The sequence below is a fragment of the Pelophylax lessonae genome (assembly GCF_965119305.1).
Source record: "Pelophylax lessonae genome assembly, chromosome: 6".
NCBI lineage: Eukaryota > Metazoa > Chordata > Amphibia > Anura > Ranidae > Pelophylax > Pelophylax lessonae.
Window position 1 is genome coordinate 230,682,499 of NC_138773.1, and position 23,450 is coordinate 230,705,948.

The 23,450-nt window shown below is 44.3% G+C and overlaps 1 protein-coding gene across 3 annotated transcripts in view; it reads right to left on the reverse strand.

Annotated features, from left to right (window-relative positions):
* The window catches only part of HDAC4 (histone deacetylase 4), a 666,648-nt gene that overhangs the window by 624,532 nt on the left and 18,666 nt on the right, over window positions 1-23,450 (reverse strand). The window contains exon 2 of one of the 3 annotated variants that reach the window (XM_082260869.1): window positions 20,990-21,053. The exons of the other annotated variants lie outside the window; for them this stretch is intronic. The gene's annotated coding sequence lies outside the window, so the exon portion shown is untranslated. The remainder of the gene's footprint in view (window positions 1-20,989; window positions 21,054-23,450) is intronic. 3 annotated transcript variants of the gene reach the window in all.

Here is a 23,450-nt window from a genome sequence, read left to right on the forward strand (position 1 = left end):
AGTTTCCCTGCTGGAGTAAGGCCACCACTGAACATACCGACTCCACACAAAATAGCTGGACCTTTAGAAATGTGTTTAAACCCTTAAAATCTAAAAACGGCCGCACATCCCCAACTTTGGGACAGTGAGGAGATAGGAACAGGAACAGAAGCAGAGGGATCTTTCACACAATGAAGAGGAGGAAGAATCCGAAACTCCAACCTGTACTTGTCTCAAATCAGCTCCTGCCAAGCTCTTGAAAAAGCCAGCAGAAATGCCAAAGAGGAACACTTAAGTGAAGAGCACTCAGCAGGAGGCAACCTAAACTCAGAACAAACCATCTCAGAAAAGGGACTGTACTAATACCCAATGAGCTTCAGAAACCGAAAGTCCCTGAGCTTTTTCATGTTCCTAATCCTCAGGAGTAGAACTTGAGGGATGTCATAGGTAGAGTTTACCTTTGACCACCTCCTCATCAATATCCACCCACTCCTCCTCAGCCCCCGGAGGGGGATCTGGCAAAGGCGACCTCCCTTCCTTTTTACTGCCCTGTGCCATAGAGCTAATCATACCATCAATTTTCCCTTCCAAGCCTGCCAACGCCTCAGCCAAGTCATCTTTAGTGATATGGGTCGAGGCCCCCGCAGTGACCACAATACAAGACAGTTGCAATGGTTTAAACGCACCTGTCACTTTCGGTCTTGGGAGATGCAAAGGACTATGACTAGAGTCCTCAGGACCGGAGAGTGGTGCACCTGCACCCTTCCAAGCAGTGCTTCCCCCCTCCCCGCTTTTTGGAAGACATTTCCCCTATGCATGCTAAATTACAGGGATACACCTTGATCAGCTACCCTACCCTGCTGATATCTTAGCAAATAGACAGCCAACTATCAGGAGCCCTGAGGGGATCATTTAGCTGCCATCGCCGTCCCCAGAGGCAATACTCACGTGCCCCAGAGATAGAAGCCTGCTCGGTGTCCCTTATTTGTTCCACACTGCCAGTGCTGCTGCCACTAGATAGCCTGCAAAAACAATCCGCTTACTTCCACTAGGTAAAATGGCCATCGGCACTGCCTCCTTGACGTATTTCCGGTCTTATCGCATGTGCGCTACATTCGTGCATGTGGACCCCACCGTCTGCCAATTACCAGAATACAGAGACCAAGTTTCTCTTCAAAGCCAATACTGACTTGACTACTAAGGGTTAAAGGAGAGAGCTGAGTGGTGTTCTACATTGATGTTTAAGTCCCTTTCTTTTATTAATATTCACAACAAGCAGGACACTGAATGCAAATAGGCTGCACTAAATATCTTATATCATGGCCAAGTCAATTTTATCAGAATTGAAGTAGTCCTCTTTGAGCTATACAGAAATAACAAATGCTGCAGTAGCTCAATTTGTTTGCTTATGTGGGTAGATTTAATGCACCCCCATTATGATTTTCTCTTTGCTGGAGAGGATGAATTATGCCTCTTACATCTCTGTGTGGGTGGGGTGTGCCTGAAGCTCTTGTTCAGAAGTCAGGTCATTTCATCAGCTGAATGCTACCCTGTATGAAGTTCTTTTGGTATAATATTTACTGCGTTTGATTCATACATCATTTATTAACATTTAAGATGGACAGCAAAAGAATAATTCATACATTGAGATGTAAAGAACATTAACCACTTTAGCACTAGCCACTGTGCTGCTACTGCGGCACAGTGGCTCGTTATCTTCTAGCGACGTAGACCTACGTCGCTAGACTCCTCCCCTGCAGGCGGCGCTCGCGCGCCGCTGGAGGCACGCTCCCGCTGTTTTCATTCACAGCGGGAGTCAGGCCAGGGGAGGAGCGGCGGCGATCGCCGCTGCTCTGCCCCGATCGTCGGGAATCTAGTTTGGAGATCTGCCCGCCTGTGTAAACAGAGCGGGCGGATCTCCTAAGTGACAGATCGGAGTGTTCAGCATAGCTGAACATCCGATCTGTCCCTGGCTCACTCAGTCACCTCCCCCCCCACACTTAGGAAGCACCAGGCATACATTAACCCCTCCCTCTCCAATAAAATTAACCCCTTCCCTGCCAGTGTCATTTTTACAGTAACAGTGCATATTTATAGCACAGATTACTGCAGTAATGTCACTGGTACCCCCAAAAGTGTCAAAAATGTCAGTCAAGGGTCCGATCTGTCAGCCGCAATGTCACAGTCCCGCAAGAAAAAAAAAAAAAAAAAAAAAAAAAAAAAAATCGCAGATCGCCGCCATTACGCGTTAAAAAAAAAAAACAACAAAAATCAATAAATCTTTCCCTTAGTTAGTAAACGCAATAACTTTTGCGCAAACCAATCAAAATACGCTTATTGCGATTTTTTTTTAGCAGAAAACAAATTGGCCAAAAATTTAAAAAAAAAATTGGTTTTTACATCTTTTTTGGGGGGGAATTTCATATAAAAAAAAATGTTAAAAATATTGTTATTTTTTCAAAATAAATGCTCTTTTTTTGTTTATAGCGCAAAAAGTAAAAGTCGCACAGGTGATCAAACAACACCAAAAGAAAGCTCCGTTTGGGGGAAAAAAGGACGTAAATTTAGTTTGGGTACGGCGTCGCATGACCGCGCAATTGTCAGTTAAAGTCACACAGCGTCGAATCGCAAAAAGTGGCCCAGATGTAAGACAGCAAAATGCTCTAGTGGTAAAGTGGTTAAAGCCACCCATGTCAGCTAACACACGCTATATAAATTGATCATGCAAATTCAATATATAGGAAACCATGGTTAAAAGGAGAAGTTTGGGTTTTAAAAAAAAAAAACATATATACACTGAACAAAAATTATAAAAAACGCAACACTTTTGTTTTTGCCCCCATTTTTCATAAGCTAATTTTTAATGATCTAGGATTTTTTCTATGTACACAAAAGGCCTATTTCTCTCAAATATTGTTCACAAATCTGTCTGAATCTGTTTTAGCGAGCACTTCTCCTTTGCCAAGATAATCCATCCACCTCACAGGTGTGGCATATCAAGATGCTGATAGACAGCATGATTATTGCACAGATGTGCCTTAGGCTGGCCACAATAAAAGGCCACTCTAAAATGTGCAGTTTTTTCACACAGCACAATGCCACAGATGTCGCAAGTTTTGAGGGAACGTTCAATTCGCATGCTGACTGCAGGAATGTCCACCAAAGCGGTTGGCCGTGAATTGAATGTTCATTTCTCTACCATAAGCCGTCTCCAAAGGCAATTCAGATAATTTGGCAGTACATCCAGCCGGCCTCACAGCCGCAGACCACGTGTAACCACACCAGCCCAGGACCTCCACATCCAGCATCTTCACCTCCAAGATCACCTGAGACCATCCACCCGGACAGCTGCAATCGGTTTGCATAACCAAAAGAATTTCTGCACAAACGGTCAGAAACCGTTTCAGGGAAGCTCATCTGCATGCTTATCGTCCTCATCGGGGGTCTCGATCTGACTGCAGTTCGTCGTTGTAACCGACTTGAGTGGGCAAATGCTCACATTCAATGGCATTTGGCACTCTGGAGAGGTGTTCTCTTCACGGATGAATCACGGTTTTTACTGTACAGGGCAGGATGGCAGACAGTGTGTGTGGCGTCATGTGAGAGCAGTTTGCGAATGTCAACATTGTAGATCAATCGGCCCATGGTGGCGGTGGGGTTATGGTATAGGCAGGCGTATGTTATGGACAACGAGCACAGGTGCATTTTAATGATGGCATTTTGAATACACAGAGATACTGTGATGAGATCCTAAAGCCCATTGTTGTGCCATTCATCCATGACCATCACCTCATGTTGCAGCATGCAAGGCCCCATGTTGCAAGGATCTCTACCCAATTCCTGAAAGCTGAAAACACCCCAGTTCTTGCATGGCCAGCATACTCACCAGACAGGTCACCCATTGAGCATGTTTGGGATGCTCTGGATCGGCATATACGACAGCGTGTTCCAGGTCCTGACAATATCCAGCAACGTCGCACAGCCATTGAAGAGGAGTGGACCAACATTCCACAGGCCACAATCAACAACCTGATCAACTCTATGCGAAGGAGATGTGTTGCACTGCGTGAGGCAAATGCTAGTCACGCCAGATACTGACTGGTTTTTGGACCCCCCCCAAATACAGTAAAGCTGCACATTTTAGAGTGGCCTTTTATAGTGGCCAGCCTAAGGCACACCTGTGCAATAATCATGCTGTCTAATCAGCATCTTGATATGCCACACATGTGAGGTGGATGGATTATCTCGGCAAAGGGGAAGTGCTCACTAAAACAGATTTAGACAGATTTGTGAATAATATTTGAGAGAAATCGGCCTTTAGTGTACATAGAAAATGGGGGCAAAAACAAAAAAAAAGTGTTGCATTTATAATTTTGTTCAGTGTATATATACTCACCTCCATGCTGCAGCAACAGACTGATACTGCAGCTGCCCCACACCAACTCGAAGACCTAAAACTGAGCGATCACTTGACTGTCAATTGCTCAGCCGTCGGTCTCCTATGAGCAGAGAACCGTGACTTCAGTCATCGCTCAGCGCTTACTGGAGAGCTGTGCTGCAGAGGGGGCAGGATCAGCTGGCTTCAGCCCTCAGCCATGAGCTGAGAGGCTGAGCCAGCTGCTGATCAGGCATCTGGGTGGATCCCCACAATATGGTCAGGCTTCGAGGAGCAGCTCTGTGATGTCAGCAGACAGCAGGCTTTAGCCCACTGACGGCTGATTCTGGGTCACAGGAGAGCACAAGTGCACTCCTATGACCCACAAGACAAGTATAGTCATAAAAAGCTTTGGCCACTTCTCATAAAAAGCTTTGGCCACTTCTCTTCTAAAGCTGGTTTAAATTTTTTGGTGGGGGGGGGGGGGGTGGTGTTACAACACCAGACACATTAGTTATGTGTAGTGGTGTATAAACACGTTACCTGCAGGTTGCCATTTCTGCTAAAAATCCTCCTTGCAGGGCTTCCTCACAGCTGTCGGATACTGCCCCGAGTAGCTGTCTTTCAGCACTGTGAGAGTTAACAGTTGGCTTTTTGCCCACTCTGCCATTCACATAACTCCTATATTTTTACATTTGTACAAATGCACTGCATTCTGTGAATGGGAGGTGAGCAGTTGAATGACAGAATTCCACCACCGACCTCAATGCATTGTGGGAGTGTAGTAATGCAGTTTCTGTAAATGGCAAATTGGGTAGGCAAGCCATGCAAATTCACATTGACCTGTACAGGGTATCAGATTGGGGCTGTCATTGTTGACCTACTTGTTGGTCTGCCTCTGGCTTTACTACTTTGAGCCACAAACCCACAATAACCACATAGCCAGTGGAATCAATACTGATGTACATAGTGGATCCAATTTAGTCACACAATTTATTAAAACCACATAAACATGTAGCTTTGGGTGCTTCACTGCATAATTATCATAGTGTTCTTTCTAAAGTAGAAGAGAAGAGAGAGAAAAAAAAAAAAAAAAAAGTACTGGCGGCACGCTCCCACCCCCACTAGGCAGCGGGGATGCCAATCCACGGGCCTGGCGGCCGCAATCGCCACCGTGCACCCACGATCTCTCCCCGCTGAGAGAGGACGGTCAGCTGTTGTAAACACAGCTGACCGTTGTTCTCTCTGAAATGATCGCAGAGCGCCTGTGAGCCTTCTATATAGGATCGCAAGGTCTCTATATAATTTCACAAGTCCCCCCTCCCCCAGTTAGAAAACACTCCCCTAGGTTCACATTTAACTCTTATCACCCCTAGGTTAACCCCTTCCCTGCCAGTGTCATTACAGTAACAGTGCATATTCTTAGCATTGATTACTGTAGTAATATCACTGGTCTCCACAAAAGTGTCAAAAATGTCAGTCCGAGGGGTTCGATCTGTCCGCCGCAATGTTGCAGTCCCGCAAGAGAGAAGAAAAATAAAAAATAAGAGATCGCCGCCATTACTATTAAAAAATTTATAAAAATGACAAATCATTCCCCTAGTATTTAGACACGATAACTTTTGCGTAAACCAATCATAATACGCTTACTGACTTTTTTTTTTTTTTTTTTTACCAAAAACATGTAGCAGAATACAAAATTGGCCTAAAAGGATGAAAACTTTTGATTTTTTAATTTTTTTGGGAATGTTATATAGCAGAATGTGAAAAAAAAATATATTTCTTTTTTTCAGAATTGTTACTTTTTTTTTATAGCGCAAAAAAAAATATCGCACAGGTGATCAAATACCACCAAAAGAAAGCTCTATTTGAGGGGGGAAAAAAAGACTTCAATTTTATTTTGGTACAGTGGCACACAACCGCGCAATTTTCCGTTAAACTAACACAGTGCCGAATCGCAAAAAATGGCCAAGTCATTGAGGGGGCAAATCCTTCCAGTCCAGAACTGGTTAAAATAGAAATAAAAGACAAAACATTTTTGTATAGATACAAAAAAAGAAAGAAATACCTTTTTCCCCCCCTTTTTTTTTTTTTTAGAAGTGATTACATTACCTCTGTTCTCAGCTGCATAAGAGCTGGGGGGGGGGGGCAGCAGCTCACTGTGCCTCCCAGTGAATGGGGGCGTGTCAGGACAAATCTGATCATTAGAGGAGAGCACACAAAGTTCCCACATAGCTAGAGAACCGACCACGATGTGCTCTCCTGCTTAGTGTGGTCTGTTTTTAATAGGAAAGCAAGGGGACTAGCAGGAACACCAGGGATTTCACACAAAGGAAGCAATACAAAGAGCAAAGGATACTTTCTCATAAAAGTATTGGGGTAAAAAACGCTTTATTGAAATGTCACTGTGACCATGTTCAATGCATTGGCACCACCTTCATCCTACTGCAAACCAGTGGCGTTGGTGTAAACTGGCTCTTAACCCTGGCTCCTTATTGCAGTGCATGCAATGCACACAGCCTTGGTGTGGCCCCATTGAACTCAAGAGGCGAGATTGACAAGCTGTGCCACTTGCCAAACTCTGAACCCAGAGTTAAACATTTATACAGCATTTAAAGAAACATTTATACAGCACCGTCCAGGTGTATTGTGACAGTTTGGGTGGGCAGTAAAACCTGCTCTTTTTATTAACACCGCACATCTGAAGGAGGCCAAACTGCTCAAAAGCTCTGGACTAGTGAACTCTTTTCGCCCTCTGAAGAGTGATCTGTAGTGGATCACTTTTCAGAGGGCATTTGACAGGTGATAACCACGATGTAAAGCATGGCAGCTGCAGCATGCGTACACCCCCATGCACTGCCTTTGCCTGTTCATTACCCCCTAACCGTTGCACTCTGTACTTTACATATTCTTGACCCCTGCACTTACCCCACATATTACCCACTCCTGACCCCTGAACTCTGTGCATTACCCAGTACTGACCCCTGCACTCAGTATAATACACTCTCCTGACATATGCATTTTGTACATTCATACTAGGGATAGACCAATATGGTTTTTTCAGGGCCGATACCGATATTTTGTTCACAACGTATCGGTACTGGCCGATATTTTGTACTAGGGCTGGGCGATTTTGCCTAAAAAAAAAAAATCTTTAATTTTTAAAGAAAAATTCGAGTTTCGATTCGATTTTCGATTTTTTTTCCAATGCACTTAAAAAATGACTGCAGAGTCTGGAGGGAGGACTGAGGAGAAGGAGAATCGCTGTATATGTGTGTCTGACTCTGACGGACCACCGCCGCGCCTGGATGTTGTGACGTCAGCTGCGGGCAGTGCGTCTGTACAGGGGCTGCGCTGTGATAGGTACAGTGACAGTCCAGAGAACGAGTCCACAGTAACCGGCCACCTTTTTTAATTTGACTTGTTTGAAAGTAACTATTTTTTTTTTCAAAAATTTGAGTTTTTTCTGCCTTGTGCAGCCAGCCCCTGCGTAACTACACACACCCTGGGCCTGCCCTGGGCTCCAGTTCAACCAGCTCCTAGTCCACAGGAACAGAACTCCAGTCCCCAGTAACGTTTGGTTTGAAACGTTTTTTTTTTTTTTTTTTTAAACTCGAGTTTTTTGTACAATACTAGCCATCGAACTCCTCACCGCCGCGCCTGGATGTGACGTCAGCTGCGGGGCGGGCGGTGCTACTGTACAGGCCGGGGCTGCGGCGCGCTGTGATACATTTAATGATTTATTGTTTTAATCTGATGTGTATCAGGATTTATCAGGTGTATCAGAGATTGTGTGATCTGCAGATTGAACACAACCTCGTGTACTGCTCCTGACACCTCTGTACATCACCAAAGATACCTGACTGTTAAAGTGAAATGCCTCCAAAGTCAGAATTGTCATGGTCGGTGGACTTTTTATTTGTAATTTAACAAGAAGAATTGTTGTCAATGTACATGGGCCTTGGCTTCAGTCCTCCTGTGTCATCAATGGGGTCACAATATTACATGTAATACTAGAGGGGGCGGCTGGGGACCACTGATGCAGTAGAGGGGGCGGCCGACACAGTAGAGGGGGCGGCCGACGCTGTAGATGGGTCACGGCCTGGGGGGGCGGCTGACGCTGTAGATGGGTCACGGCCTGGGGGGGGCTGTACCGCTGTGGTACAGTCTCCCCGGCCTGGATGTGACGTCAGCTGCGGCATCACAGCGCGCAGCAGCCCCGGCCTGTACAGACGCACCGCCCGCCCCGCAGCTGACGTCACATCCAGGCCGGGGAGACTGTACCTATCACAGCGCGCCGCAGCCCCGGGCTGTACAGACGCACCGCCCGCCCCGCAGCTGACGTCACATCCAGGCGCGGCGGTGGGGAGTTCGGTGGCTAGTGTTGTACAAAAAACTTGAGTTTATAAAAAAAAAAAAAACTTTTCAAACCAAAAAAAATCGATAAATCGATTAAATCGATTTATCGCCCAGCCCTATTTTGTACATTTAAAGTTTTGAAAAATAAAAGAAGAAATTTTTGACACAAATCTGGTACTGAACATGTTATTTTTTATTTAATGCTTAATGGCTGGCACCGTGTGGTGGGTGGCACCCTGTGGTGGGTGGCACCCTGTGGTGGGTGGGTGGCTGGCTGTCTGGCACCCTGTGGTGGGTGGGTGGCTGGCTGACTGACACCCTGTGGTGGGTGGGTGGCTGACACCCTGTGGTTGGTGGCTGGCTGACACCCTGTGGTTGGTGGCTGGCTGGCTGGCACAGGGGCTGTGGGTGGCTGGCTGATACAGGGCCTGTGGACGGCTGGTACAGGGCCTGTGGTAGGCCGGCTGTCTGGCACCCTGACTGTGGGTGGCCGGCTGTCTGCCCCCTGTGGTGGGTGGCCGGCTATCTGCCCCCTGTGGTGGGTGGCCGGCTGGCACAGGGGTTGTGGGTGGCTGGCTGATACAGAGCCTGTGGACGGCTGTCTGGCACCCTGTGGTGGCTGGCTGTTACAGGGCCCGTGGGTGGCTGGCTGGCTGGTACAGGGCCCGTGGGTGGCTGGCTGGCTGGTACAGGGCCCGTGGGTGGCTGGCTGGTACAGGGCCCGTGGGTGGCTGGCTGGCTGGTACAGGGCCCGTGGGTGGCTGGCTGGTACAGGGCCCGTGGGTGGCTGGCTGGTACAGGGCCCGTGGGTGGCTGACTGTGGGTGGCCGGCTGTCTGCCCCGTGGTGGGTGGCCGGCTGTCTGCCCCCTGTGGTGGGTGGCCGGCTGGCACAGGGGTTGTGGGTGGCTGGCTGATACAGAGCCTGTGGACGGCTGTCTGGCACCCTGTGGTGGCTGGCTGGTACAGGGCCCGTGGGTGGCTGGCCGGCTGGTACAGGGCCCGTGGGTGGCTGGCCGGCTGGTACAGGGCCCGTGGGTGGCTGGCCGGCTGGTACAGGGCCCGTGGGTGGCTGGCCGGCTGGTACAGGGCCCGTGGGTGGCTGGCCGGCTGGTACAGGGCCCGTGGGTGGCTGGCCGGCTGGTACAGGGCCCGTGGGTGGCTGGCACAGGGCCCGTGGGTGGCTGGCACAGGGCCTGTGGGTGGCTGGCTGGCTGGCTTGCTGGTACAGGGCCTGTGATGTGGGTGGCTGTCACCGGGCTGCTGTGGGTGGGTGTATGGCTGTGATACACTCCCGCGAGACTAGTCCCGACTCCAGACGAGGCTGTCCAAGGCGAGGGAGGCGGCCTAAGAAGGCAGAACGACGTCACAAAAATATCAGCAATAGCGGCCAGTTCCAGGACTAATTCATACACCTAATATCTGCTCTCTGTAGGTTTCATACTTTTGACCCCTGTGGAGGGGGGGGGGGGATATGCCTACAGTAGACAGTGAAAACATCCTTTAGCCTTGCATCAATGTTATTTCCAGCTTCCAGTCTAAATCTCCCAGAAAACAAGTAGCATCCCTATGGTACTTAGCATCTGGTCACCTCCATACAGTCAGTAGTGGTTTCCCCTGCCAAATAACTTACTCAGACCGGATCAGCCTATTAGGAATAGTACAAGTGTTCCTTGGCTTCCTTGTGAATCTGCATCATGTGCACCATACTGCAGTAAGTACATTGGCAGCTCAAAGCTCCTGCACAGCTTGGTAACTGGCTTGGTTTGATATAGCGATTTCTAGTAGCCTCCCAGTCTCTGATTTCTTCACTCATGTCCTCAGTCTACAATCCTCACCCTATAGCAAATCAATTTCTAACAATCTCTTGTAGCACTGCATACACCAAATATAATGTACAGCACTTAAAGTGGTTGTAAAAAGGCACACGGTTTTTTACCTTAATGCATTCTATACATAAAAGGTAAAAAAAAAAAAATCTTCGTGCAGCAGCACCCTCAGCCCCATAACGCTTTCCAATATGTAGCATCAAACCTGCCCACTGCTTGTTACCTCTAACGTGTTACACCACATCCCACGTGGCTTCAACAAGGTTTTTTTTTCTCCTCCAGTTGAAGCCACGTCTGATCTGATGTGATGTAGATCTGGTAGGCAGGTTTGATGCTACCTATTGGAATACTGCTGGAAGTGTGTTTATATGCTATTTTTTCCTTTTAATAAATGTTACTGTAATGTATGAAGCTGGGATTATGTCATTCTGGAGCACTGCTAAGGGGTGTGGAGCTATTTAGAGATTGGATGCCAGAGAGTACTTTCATTTTTTGCCGCCCCCCCAGTGGCGGGTCTACAATTGAGGCGAGTAGGCACTTCACCTGGTAATCTGAGTACGAGCTTAAAGGAGAGGACAAATACCGAGCGAGTCACACGTGCACCTTAATTGACTAGATTTTTGCACTTTGAGGTTTTTTTATTTTTATTTGTGGATTGCACTTCCAAGCCATTTAAGAAGTTTTTTAACATAAGCACTTTAATAGCTTAGAGACGTTGAATTTTGCAGCACTTTTGTTTTTGCACTTTAGGAATTGCTTAATTTGGATTGCACTTTCTTATTTAAGATGTTTCCTTTACACTGCAACTCAATTTTTGGATAAAGTTTATTTATTTAGTCACTTTTTTCATTTAGATGTTAAATTTGAACAGCGCTGTCACAAAATTTTATGGTTTATTATTTAGGAAGTAGGAACACATTTAGGTGATAGCAGCAGTTCCACTACTAATTGTTTTTTATACTATTTAGGGTTTATTCGATATAGGTTTATTATTCACAGGGGTAGCGAACAATTATTGTTAACATTTATTAGACTAATGAGCTAATTTCTGTGTCACTCTTTCTCCTCCTACCAGTTACTCGATAGCGCATAGGCATTGCAACACACCTGACTGGCTCCTTGTGCTGCTAACACTATCCCCACTCTTGAGCTTTGCTGTATAGAGATTGCAAGAGGCTGCTTGCATTTTCAAAAATACATTTAAAGCGGAGTTCCACCCAAAAGTGGAACTTCCGCTTTAGGGAGTCCTGACCCCCTGACATGCCACATTTGGCATGTCATTTTTTTTGGGGGGGGAGCGGGTACCTAGTTTTGACAAGTACCCGCTCCCACTTCCGCTCGGAGCGCCGTGGCGCCCTGAACGGAAGTTCTCCTCTCCCCCTCCCTCCCTGCAATCTTCTGGGACACGTCAGAGGTCCCAGAAGATTGCCGGCCAATCAAGACGCGCAGCGCGACTCGCACATGCGCAGTGGGTACCCGGCTGTGAAGCCGCAAACTGTCACAGCCGGGTGCCCACAGCAGTGATGCCGGCGCCGAGGGAGAGGATTGAGGCTTCGGGCGGCCACATCGCTGGACCGTTGGACAGGTGAGTGAATGGCTGGAACTCCGCTTTAATGATTAATGACTTCAGGACATTAAACTGCGTCCTTTATTTCGAGTTAAGCTTTACAATGACCACAACTGATCTACTTTCCAAACCACTGCCCCCCATTTACAATTAAAGGGGAGCTCAACCCAAAAGGGGAAGCTCCGTTTTTATGCCTTCCCCCCGCTGCCACATTTGCCACCTTTTGGGGAGGCAAAGCAAACTCATCTGGAAGCTCGGCCACTCTCCTCCTTCCCCGTCGTTGGGCCATTTACAAAGTGCAGCGCATGCGCAGTAGGAAATGGACTATTAAGCCACAAGGCTTTACTGCTGGCTCCCCTTACATGAGATGGCAGCGGCAGCACCCGAGAGCCAAATGAAAAACCAGCTTGTGTGAGGAAACCACTGGATTCGTGGACAGGAAAGTGTCCTAATATCAAAATTCAGCTGCTACAGTATTTGTAGCTGCTGACCTAATTTTTTGTGAAGGAGCCTGGAGCCCCGCTTTAAGAGCATCAAGTATAAATTCTGTCTGCGGCATCATTACCGTGCAATCGGTAGAAGTCACAAGTGTTCCTGTCACCAAGAGAAATAAAGGTGACAGTGAGGGATCTCCAACTGAATGACACCCCCAGCAGTGATCCTGTGTGAAGGGGTGTGTGCCTTCCTTCCAATCAGCTCTCAGAACTCTCCTCACTGAGCTCTGCAGAGTGCAACGTCAGGTCTCCGACCCCCTTTTTTCTGGCAACTCAGACAAGTTTTATAAATTCTGGACTGAAAGGATGTAAAGAGATTACTGCAGATAAATAGATACAACTTATGTAGGCAAAGGTATCACCTGAAGATAGTCACTTCACTGGGTATACGTAAGGGTTTACAACGACCAAGTCCAACAAAGTGCATGACACCTTGTCAGTTAAAAATTAAAGAGACAAGTTCACATTTTTACCGAGTGCCGAGACCATAGCTACCACTAAATTTCAGGCGCTCCAGCACTGGACATTCTGGTCTCAGCTGCTGCTGCAGAGTCGCATGCAGCTGCTGTGCCCACCCTTTCTCTCCTCCTGGCAAATCACAGAGCACTTTGTATTATTCATGCGCAATGACATCACTTCTGCTGGTCCAACCCAACGCATTTTGTCATAGCAGATATCATGGGGAGTTGTATTCTCTGTGCACACAAAGTGAAAACACAGTCTGTAAAAGGTTTTGTGTTTGTGTATTTACACAGTGTAACACAAATACTGATGAATTTGCCTGGTTTTGAAATGAACTTATTCATTCCTACTGCACAGAGACTTGGGAATATGGACTCTTTTTATAGCACTTTTTAGTCAGTGTTTCTTGAGCATATTATTTATTTATGGACACTTTATAGCAATATATTCGTTTAATATTCAATTTTATTTATATTTGTACATTTTTTTTCTAGGTTTATTCTTTTAAAGCACTGCATTTTTGTACACATTTTTGTGGATTTGATATCCGGGATCTTCATGCTGGCTGCTCCTTGCAGATACTTCTAAGCACAGAGTTTACCCCGTATACTATATTGAGATAAGCAAACTGGTGTTTATATTCAACCTTACCAACTACTGTATTGATGAAATATTTTCAAAGTGGAAGAAAACCCTCCTATCGTTTTCAGCCAAGGAAGCTGCCATCTTGGCCTCTTAATCTTCAACTGCCATGGTGCTGCAAATGTGATCAATTATGACACCAGCCATTGGAAAGTTGGAATGAAAGCACATCCAATGTGACAGTTACATTCCCAGCATTTAAATGTAACCGTTTTTGAAACTGTTAAAACTATGGGTTTACTTCCGCTTTAAAGAGAAATGTATCTTTTAAACACAAGGGAGCAAAGTTGCATGGAAGGTCCATATCAACAGGTGGGTTTTTAAGGCAGCCAGCATGGGTGCAGGACACCAGGAGAGATGGCACAGAGGTAGCCGATAGAAAGCTTGTTCCAAAGACACCCGTTGCATATGGCTGTCATGTCTACAATAATGAACCAACAGGACAAAGTGGCAACTGTTATGGTGTTTTGTTAGGTTAGGCATCACTAGACCCCCAATAGCTGACAGGGGATCTCTACTGAGCTTAGGCCTTTTCAATGGTCACATAAAATTTGGAAAACTCCATTTACAGACAAAAGGTGCACGAATTCTCACAGAATGGCCATCTTGAAGATATTACACTGTCCAAATCACAAGAACAGTCTAGAGTTCTATTTCTGGAACAGTACCTTTGTTGGAATGAGGAGGGGGGTGCCTTAACAGAAGGGAAAAGGTTTCCAGTAAATTCAAGGAAAGGGAGTGCCCAGATATTTATGTTTAAAAATTAGCCCCAAGAGTCCTAATCTGTTGATGACATTTCACCTCACCTTGGAGATTAATGGGGCACAGACAGCCAGAGGTTTGAGAGATTACATCTAATACTTACTTACAGTACCTTGGCGATACAGTGCCTTGCAAAAGTTTTCACCCCCTTGACTTTTTTACCTATTTTGTTACATTACAGCCTTAAATTCAATGTTTTGTTAATCTGAATTTATGTGATGGATCAGAACACAATAGTCTAAGTTGGTGAAGTGAAATAAGAAAAATATATAAAACTATTTTTTAGAAATAGAAAACAGAAAATTGGCATGTGCGTATGTATTCACCCCCTTTGTTATGAAGCCAATAAAAAGCTCTGGTGCAACCAATTACCTTCAGAAGTCACATAATTAGTGAAATGATGTCCACCTGTGTGCAATCTAAGGATCACATGATTGGTCATTACATATGCAAACCTTTTTTCAAAGGCCCCAGAGGCTGCAACACCTAAGCAAGGGGCACCACTAACCAACTAAACACTGCCATGAAGACCAAGGAACTCTCCCAACAAGTAAGGGACAATGTTGTTGAGAAGTACAAGTCAGGGTTAGGTTATAAAAAAAAAAATATCCAAATATTTGATGATCCCCAGGAGCACCATCAAATCTATCATAACCAAATGGAAAGAACATGACATAACAGCAAACCTGCCAAGAGACCCGCCCACCAAAACTCACGGACCGGGCAGGGAGGGCATTATTCAGAGAGGCAGCACAGAGACCTAATGTAATCATGGAAGAGCTGCAGAGTTCCACAGCAAAGAATGGAGTATCTGTAAATGGGAGGACAATAAGCCGTATCCTCCATAGAGTTGGGCTTTATCGCAAAGTGGCCAGAAAAAAGCCATTACTTTCAGCAAAAAACAAAATGGCACATTTTGAGTTTGTGAAAAGGCATGTGGGAGACTCCCAAAATGTATAAAGGAAGGTGCTCTGGTCTGATAAGACTAAAATTAAACTTTTCGGCAATCAAAGAAAACGCTATGTCTGTCGCAAACCCAACACATCACCCAAAGAATACCATCCCCACAAGTGAAACGCGGTGGCAGCCTCATGCTGTGGGGATGTTTTTCAACAGCCGGGACTGGGAAACTGGTCAGAGTTGAGGGAAAGATGGATTGTGCTAAATACAGGGATTTTCTTGAGCAAAACCTGTACCACTCTGTGCGTGATTTGAGACTAGGACGGAGGTTCACCTTCCAGCAGGACAATGACCCCAAACACACTGCTAAAGCAACACGTTAGTGGTTTAAGGGGAAACATAAAAAAATGTGTTGGAATGGCCTAGTCAAAGCCCAGACCTCAATCAAATTGAAAATCTGTGGTCAGACTTAAAGATTGCTGTTCAAAAGCACATACCGTCCAACTTGAAGGAGCTGGAGCAGTTTTTCAAGAAGCAATGGGCAAAAATCCCAGTGGTAAGATATGGCAAGCTCAAAGAGACTTATCCAAAGCGACTGAAAGTAGCAGAATGTTTCAAAGTGGCTGGTATTATTTACCGTAATAGTAAATAGCCGAATAGATTCTGCTACTTTCGCCATACACCGTTCCTATCCAGTGCAATACTTTTTCTTCATTCTCCTATATAGACACCCCAGTTTGCGGACCTTCTCCTGTATGGGATCCTTGTGGTGATCAGGGACCGAAAAACTGTGGGACCGCTGTATGGGGGTCCTTTTCTGTTCCCCCCTCCGCTTTCTTGTTTTCTACTCAGCAAACTTGAATTTTTGGGTGATTCCCCCAACAAATCCATCGCACTAGACAACTACAAACAAGTACAGTTGAAATGGCGGCCTCCTGGCACTATGTGCCCACACTCCGATAGGATTTTAACTCTCCACATGGTCAGTTACGATTTATCCTCAAGAGTACAGTCCATCTAGGTATGCATTTACACTGACACTCCATTGACTTCTTTGTTCTTACGTATTGACAAAGCAAATACTATGTGTAATACTTGTTTGTAAACTTATATTTCTCTTTTTCCACTACTGTAATAACATGTACTCTTATGAATGTCAACTTTGGAGTGCTAATTACCATCTTTTGCATTTCCTAGTCTGAGATTTGGCTCTCATCACTGGACTATTGAAAAAGGCAAAACCAAAACGCGTCTGGTCCTCTCCAGCCATCTCAGACAGTTCTCCTCTGCCAAGACGTATTTATGACCATGTTCTTTCTCTTTTTTATACTGTTCCATGTGGTTTTGTCATATGTCACATTTTGTTATGTCAATTACTTGTTGTAATAAAAGCAATTTTTGAACGACTCAAGACCTGGTTTCTGCCTTAAAAATCCCACCCCTAGGGGAACCTATTTTGTTCTACATTTCATAGAGGGATGATGGCAGCACCCAGGATAAAGCACTGAACCCGAATAACCTCTTTGTCTACATCTGTAGTTGATCCAGACCATCTGGCTTTCTTGGATCTAGACCTATATCATGAGAATCGACAAGTGTTATCAAAAAATTATACTAAACCCACAGCGGGAAATTCCCTGCTACACTATCAGAGTTGCCACCATCCACGTTGCCTGAATATCCCCAAAAGTCAATTTTGTAGATTGAGGCACAATTGCCCTAAGATTTCCGATTATGAACAACAGGGAGAAGCTCTCAAGACCAAGTTCTTGGAAAAGGGTTATCCCGGGGATCTCATTGAACAAGCTTACTCTCAGTACATTGCACCTCAGGCTACAAAAAAGACCAGGTTAAAGGATGATAATGTACATATGAGATTCACCACACCGTTCCATAATCACCAACGGCAGATGGAACGAGTAGTAACAAACATTGGTCGTTGTTGCTCCAGGATCCCCATCTAAAATCACAACTACCCACAAAACCTACTTTTTCATATAGGAAGACACCCAGTATTAAAACAAAAGATTGCCCCTAGTAAACTTCAATCCAAAATGTTTCTTTCCCCGTCTCTTTCCTTTTTCAACATCACTGGTATGTATCAATGCCGAAAACAGTTATGCCTGACTTGCCAATTTGTCAAACATGGCCAAAAAGAATTTGTTGTCAAGGGGATCAGGTATGGGATAAATGAGTTTCATACCTGCTCTTCGGATTTTGTAGTGTATTGCTTGGTGTGCCCGTGTGGTCTGCACTGTTGGCAGAACCATACGGGCGCTGCGAGCACGCTTTGGCCAACATAAACGCTATATCCAAGAAGGTAAAGATATACATAGCGTCCCTAGACATTTCCTTCACCATCATGCCAAGTCGACCTGTGGCTTAGGTGTCTGGGTGATAGAGTCCATTCCTAAGGGTCCCCCGGAAGCAGAGAGGTTCAAGCGACTCTGCCAAAGGGAAACATATTGGATATATGCCCTTAATGTCCGCTCACCCGGGGGACTCAACGAAGAATTAGACATCAATACCATTCTGTGAGTCATCTACATCTTTTACATTTTTTACATTTTTAAAAACTTTGACTGAGTATTATCCAATTTTAAGTAACATATGGACATTGTTCTATCTCCATTTTAATTTGTCCTCCATTTTTTTGTTTATCCGGCTTTCCCCCTTTTTTACTCATTCTCACCATTATGAGTAATCTCTATTTTTACTTTTATTCTTATCTTTATTTTTATTATTTTTATTTCTATTTCTATTTTATTTTTTATTTTTTAGCTTTATTTTTATTCTTATTTTTATTTTTATTTACTTTCCATTTGTCATCCACATAATTTATGCATTTAGTATTAGGGACACTCCGCACATATTCATTTTTAGACATGTGTTGTTTTTAAGTACAGGCAATCCCCGGGTTACAAACAACATAGGGTCTGTTGGCTTGTTCTTAAGTCGAATTTGTTTGTAAGTCAAAACACGTACATTTTTTAGATTTAGCTCCAGCCAAAAGAATCATTTTTAAGTCTTTTGGATAGCATAGGGAAGGGTCATAACCCTGTACCATTTGTTTGGCTGTCTGTATCCCTGTTCAGAAGATTTCACCTCACTTTCTGTCCCTATGACAACTGGATTTTGAAAAATTTGGGTTGTTGTGGAAACAAGGATTGGTGATAAAGCTTCAGTGGAGGCACTCAGAGGCTCTTAAGAAGAGGCGCTGCCTCGAAACGCGTAAGCCTGTACAGCTTCAGGGGACGATCTAATCCCGATCTTGTTGCTGAGGATTTTATATCTATTTGATGTGCTTTTTATAAAGAAACTTGTTTGTGAGTATTTTTAATCTATAATTTTAATAAACCTGTCTAAGAGATAATGCACTAGGCCGGTGCGCCCTTGTGTTTGTTGTCGTTTACAGTGTTTTCTGGACCACCCTGGTCCAGCGAGGGGCTGAAAGGCTGAAGTATTATCAAGTTGCCGTGTCATCCGTTCTCATCTACAAGCCTACAGTCAGGTTGGATAAGAGGATTGCACCACTCAGAGCGCAGGGAATAGGTGCTGCATCGACAGTACATTTGCTTGTTTGTAAGTAGGAGTCGTTTGTAAGTCGGATGTTTGTAACCCGGGGACCGCCTGTACTTTGTGCTTAAGCAGCTTGTTTTTAAGCATTTTCCTTTAATCACAACTCGATGTACATTTTAATATCATATGTGTAATCTTTATCTTATTCAAAGCCATTAGAGTGTATAGCATTATGGCAATTTCTGCCTTTGTTTTATAGCCCTTTTGACATTCACCATAGTAAATTTCTGGTGCATGTCCCCATATAACCGCCCCTGTGGATAGTTTCTGTTTACGTCTGATGAAGGAGCTAAGTGCGCATGCTCCGAAACGCGTTACGTCACTTCCGGTGAGCTTGCGGTCCACCGCAGCTTCCGCTCTAACCAGCTCCTCTGTGAAGCTTCCTGCATCGTCATCTCCCAGCCGCGGGCCAGCCAGGACACGGAGGATTGAATACAGGAAGCATTTACACTATTGAACATGGACTTGAGAATACTATGATGTGAGCTACTACTTATTGTCATGTAATAAATTTGTTGCTACATTCAGCGGCGCCTGTTTTTCCTCTTCTGTTGCCAGCGGGATTTTCCGTTTTTTGCCTGCCAGAGCTGCCCTGAACAACAGCAATACTAGTGAAGTCTGGTCCGTTACAGCCCCTGACCATCTGGCTGTCTTACACCGGTGTCCACCCTTCTGGCACAAGCGCCCAACACCCCTTCCTCTGATATAGGATCTGGCTGGATGATTACTGCAGAAACCAACCATATATCCTGTTATTTACATATGAAAAAGGCTTTTACTGACCCCTTATAATTTAGGGGTCCACCTCATCTGGTAAGCAGCCTGTACCAATGGTTGGCCTTGGTTTTGGTGGAGGTTTCTATTGTCGGAAGAAGCACCTTTCTAGGATTTTCCAGCCTTGTACCATTCTGGACTGTTTGTTGTGGTTTTTTCCATTTCAGTTTTTTTGCTGGGACTGATTTGACATATCACGTATCATTTGCACTATATTGATTTATGTATATTTATCATGTATGTTTTTGGATCATACCAATTAGCACCAATCACTCGGGCTATTGATAATTTAATATTCACAAATTTTTGTTTGCATACAATTTATTGCACAGTTTAGGACTAATTTCACCTTCTGGTTGAGCGCAGCTATTATATTTCACTATATAAGTTTGTCATTCCTAATCTGGTGACAAGTCAAACTTTTGGATTTTCAGTTATAGTGACAAAATACAGAGTAACTCATCCTAACGAGGACAGCAATGAAAACCTGACTTTTGCGTTTATTAAAAGTTAGCCGCTTCAAAAACTGTAGCTGCTGACTTAATAAACACACACTCACCTGTTCCAAATCCAGCGGTGCACTCATCCCAGTTGGTTTCTCTTGTATCCTCCCTTTGTGGCGCCAGCATCTTTACTATGGCCACCCAGCTGTGACAGTTTGCGGCTTCACAGCCGGGTGCCCACTGCGCATGCGCTAGCCCTCTGACTGGTCCTGAAGTCTTCTAGGACTAAGACTTTGGGAGGGAGAGGGGAAAGGAGAACTCCTGCTTCCGATCACCTAAGGCGTCCAGAAGTGGAAGCAGGTACCCGTCAAATCAGGTACCCACTCCCCACCCCCCTTCCACCCCAAAAGCTCTGTTTCACAAACAGGAGCCTAGGGAGGAGGCCTTAACCTCAACCTGGAACTTCCACTTTTGGGTGGAACGCCGCTTTAAGGGAATTCCTAGGGGACCCCCAGATAAGCAGAACTAGTGCCCCCATTCTAAGATTTTCCCATTATTACTTTTCTGGGGACAGCCCAAAAGTTGGGATTTTCTTTTACTTTCAATGATAATGGTAAAGATAATGGTAAACAGGACAAATACAGAGGGTAAAACTCCTTTATTAGGGGCACAGACAGCAATAAAAACTGACAAGCATTTTACTTCCTCTCTACTCTATCCAAAACTAAAGAAAAAGGTTTTGCCTTTAGACTTTAAAACACCAGCTAGATCATATCGCTCACGCTATTGGTAGAATTACTCCACATAAATTCTCAGTTTCACTCACCAGTTAGGAGAGAATGAGAGACTTCATTGCAGGATGGCAGAGCCAGGACCTCCAGCTGTCAACACTGAAGACCAAGAGATTTACCATATTAGTGAGTGATTTAGCCTACCAGAGTTACACGTTAGGAGCGGATAGATGACTTCACAACTTAGGGCTCATTTACATCGACGCAGGGCTGAATTGAAAAACGGTAATGTTTTACATGTCATGGCTTTAAATTTCTTGAAGTAGAACTAAAGGCAAAATGTTTAGTTTTAGATAGAGGAGAGGGATTAGAACATCAGTTTTTACTGCCGTCTGTGCTCCTGTTAAAAGGAGATTCATCTTCTTTATTAGTATTAGTCCTGTTTACCATTATCATTGAAAGAAAAAATGGTAATCCCAAATTTTGGGTTGTCCCCAGAAAAGTAGTAAAGGGGAAATCTTCCAATTGGGACAATAGTTCTGGTGACCTGGGAGTCCCCGAAGGAATTCATTTATTTGCAGGGATTTCCTCTCAATTCCTGTTTGGCTATGGGACAGGAAGTGAAGGGAAATCTCCATAATGGGACATATATGGAGAAAAAAAAAAATCAGGGGTTAAATCCCTGCTTAACTTAAAGTTTTGCCTATAGTTCTACTTTAAGGTCATGGCCAGCAGATTTTTTTTACAAAAATAAATAAATCAAGCAAAGCGGAGACAGCCACGAGACCCCAGAGACGTTTCATAGCCTTCATTTTTTTATCAGCAAAAATTATAATCACAAAGTCTTGCCATTCGAACAGCTCAAGCACAAACTTTCCTTGATTATGATCAATGAACGCATGTCAGCGATCTTGAATGATAAAATGAAGATGTTTGAGAAGGTTTGGGACCTATGGCTCAGGTACCTGACAGGAGATCCTCAATCCAAACCCGATTAAGGCAGCTTCAGGATTATGGGATTCAGCATGCGAGGTCTTACCCTACTTTCCCCTTCGACCTTTCCCCTTTTCTTTCTCTCCTAAGTCTTTGCCATTACATCTCTTGGGTCTTCATGACTATTCCCTTTAAACCTAGATAAGTGACTACTTCCTCAAAGTGAAGACCGGTTACTGGGCGACGAGGGATGTGGCTTCCTTCCCCTGGAAATGTGGGCCCCCTCCCAGAAATATATATAGTTATAGGCAGGAGCATCTCCAGCCAATGGGTTTGGGTGCTGACCCTAGGGTAGGAAACACAATTCGAAGCTACTTAGTCTTTTACTGTAAAACAAGCCTGAGATGTGCCTTTTTTATGTGACATTAAGAGTTTAAATGATTTTTGGGGTTAGCCCACACTGATAGTAAAATCTATACTGATTGTGAAGAGTTTTATTCCAAAGAGCGCTCATTTTTCATGGTTTTTTTATTTAAAAATGTTGGGTCTTTAGCACATTCTATATGTATTTTACATTTGTGGGAAATACACATTCTTGGTCATATCTTTTGTATTCCCTTTTGTTTTTTGTGAAATACTTTAATAAAAACAATAAAACCGCTAACAGAAAAAAAATAAATCAAACAACAGGAACGGATGTCCAGATCTTCTCACACATCTAATCATATACAGTACATATGTACGCAATGGATGAATAAACCTGGATACTGTCTGTCTTACTGGATACAGTCTGTCTTACTGGATACAGTCTGTCTTACTGGGGGAAATCAGGTGTGGAAGAAACGTGGATTTGGGCTTTAGGTACAACAAACATTATCTTGAAATGGTTTAGGACATATGGTTATCAAATTGTAGTGTTCCCATATTCTATACAAAGAAAACCTAAGACTGCAAAGAAATAAAAGCTAGAATTGATATTCAGAACAAAAACTGCTAACAAAATCAGTTACTACGGGCTTTCACATGTAACTGCTCTTTTCACACTATGTCTTATTACTCAGATGGTATTAGGATTCAAGCTTAAACTTGAAAGTAAGCAAATTCCATCCTACCTCCACAACATCCATAAACTCTGGCCTTAACCTGCCAAACAAATCAAAGTACTGGCATCCATCTTTGATACAGACACACCCAGTTATAAACCACAAGCACCAACCATTTTCTATTGACATGTACCTGGCAAATAACACTAGGCTACAAACAGGTTTATAATGCATTTAAAACATAACAAATGTTAAAGCGGTAGTAAACTCAGCCAGCATGAATAGACGAAATATAAGGGAAACCGTTTAATTCATGACAATGCACATCGCTCTATTTCCAGTAAAAGTTTGTATCACAATTGTTTTTTTTCCTTACTTTCATTCTTCTTTATCACCATCGAAGCCTACGCCATTTTGGATATTTCCCTTTCACATCCAGTGTGATACTGCTTCCACCCTTTCTCTGCGATGACAACATATAATCTGTAATGATTGTATTATGTATTACCCAAGTCTCGGCAGAGGGACATTACTCTCCCGATACTGAATACAGTGCCTTGCAAAAGTATTCACTCCCCCC